At 39.8% G+C, this 2,096-nt stretch overlaps 1 non-coding gene across 1 annotated transcript; it reads left to right on the forward strand.

Moving 5' to 3' along the window:
• Positions 1 to 1,132: 1,132 nt before the first annotated feature.
• On the forward strand, positions 1,133 to 1,205 carry trnaf-gaa (transfer RNA phenylalanine (anticodon GAA)). The gene has a single exon. It is a non-coding gene; the product is annotated as a tRNA-Phe (tRNA).
• The last annotated feature ends 891 nt before the right edge of the window (positions 1,206 to 2,096 follow it).

The following is a 2,096-nucleotide window of genomic DNA, read 5'->3' on the forward strand; positions in this document are numbered from 1 at the left end:
CAAAGAGCAACTTTCTGAAGGTCTCTTGATCGTGCATTGGCCTCTCAACTGTGAAAATAGTTGGAGACAGTTTCACTAGCTCTTTACATAACGGCAGCCAAATCAGTTTGCCTGACCACTACTTCGTTCACCGGAAGTAAACTTGCAAGCAAAAGTAATGTGACTGAATACAGCCTGTACACCCACTGGAATGTTTTTGAAAGGAAACTGGAAGAAACATTACCACACAGACACTAACCCTTGCTCAGGATCAAACTCTGAATCTTGACTCTGCAATGCTAATCAGCGTTCCTCTTTTTACCTCTGCCAAGGAGGATATGTTTGGGTGCGGCTTATCTGTCTGTCTGTAGGCAGGTTGTGCAAAACCTACTGACCGGATTTCCATGAAATTTGGTGGAAGGATGTGGTCTGGGGGGCAGCATGGTGGTGTAGTGGTTAGCACCGTTGTCTCACAGCAAGAAGGTCCTGGGTTTGAGCCCAGAAGCTGGCGAGGGCCTTTCAGTGTGGAGTTTGCATGTTCTCCCCATGTCTGTGTGGGTTTCCCCAAAGATATGAAGGTTAGGCTAATTGGTGGCTCTCAATTGAATGTAAATGGTTGTTTGTTTCTACGTGGATGACCTGGTGACTTGTCCAGGGTGTACCCTGCCTTTCACCCATAGTCAGCTGGGATAGGATCCAGCTTGCCTGCGACCCTGTAGAACAGGATAAAGCGGCTACAGATGATGGATGTAGCACAGGCCAAGGAAATCCCATTACATTTTGGAGCAGATCAGAGTCATGGTGTGAATCCATGAATTTATTTCCACTTTCACGAACGCATACGTAGTACAGGGCATAACAAAACATAGCCAGTGTAGAAATATGATACCTTGTGAATGTAAGCGTTACTTCGAGTTGGTGAAACGCAACTAAAATTCACGTGTTAGAAAAGTCCGCCCTCTTTTGGTGTAATATAGAAACGTTGCGCTATTCCATTACTGAATAGCGGATGAGTTCCCTGTAATCATTACTCCAAATAATCTCATATAAACCCACCGCACCTTAAATACCATATAATTCCATAAATACAGTCACACATGACTCACACTTTTATAGGTTGCTTATATAGAAGTGCATGGAGGGTCTTACACACGCCGAAATAGCTCAGTTGGGAGAGCGTTAGACTGAAGATCTAAAGGTCCCTGGTTCGATCCCGGGTTTCGGCAGCGAGCGGTTCAACTTTTCTCTTTCAATTAAAGAAATATTATATTATGTTTTCAAGTGCTTTTATCACAACCAGAACATACAGTATCAGTCAAAAGTTTGGAAACACCTTCAGATTCGATGTTTTTATTTATTTATTTATTTATTTTTCCTACATTGTAGAACAATACTGAACTCATCAAAACTATGAAATAACATATGGAATTATATGGTAAGCAAAAAAGGTTAAAAAAAAAAGTTTCATCTTTTAGATTCTTCAAAGTCGTCACTCTTTACCTTGATAACAGCTTTGCACACTATTGGCATTATCTGAACCAGGTTCATGAGGTAGTCACCTGGAATGCTTCTCAATTAACAGGTGTGTCTTGTCAAAAATGGAATTTCTTGCCTTCTTAATGCATTTGACACCATCAACCAGTAAAGAGTAAATAATAAAAATACAGTAAATAGCCCTGTTCGACAACTGTAGTAATCCATGTTATGTCAAGAACCACTCAACTAAGTAAAGAGAAATAACAGTCAGTCATTACTTTAAGACACGAAGTGTCTTTTGGTTAATTAAAATAAAGAAAAAACATCGAATTTGAAGGTGTTTCCAAACTTTTGACTGGTACTGTACTTTAATATTCGCTATCTAACATACAACACAAGTGCCACAAAAAGGATCCAAACATCGAACAAGTCCACAAAAGATTACAGGATACATATAAATATCAGACTTTACAACCAGCAGAGGCAATAGCACTGATATACACACAGTGTAAGGTGTATATGGACTGAGATTAAACCAGAAACATTCTGTGCAAACTGCATGTTCTAGTAGCCTACATACAGCATCTGTGTTCAGTGTTAAGTGAGTTATTGTAGTCCAGATATAATTAACTAGTAACCTT

This window comes from Neoarius graeffei, chromosome 4 (genome assembly GCF_027579695.1).
Source record: "Neoarius graeffei isolate fNeoGra1 chromosome 4, fNeoGra1.pri, whole genome shotgun sequence".
Lineage (NCBI taxonomy): Eukaryota > Metazoa > Chordata > Actinopteri > Siluriformes > Ariidae > Neoarius > Neoarius graeffei.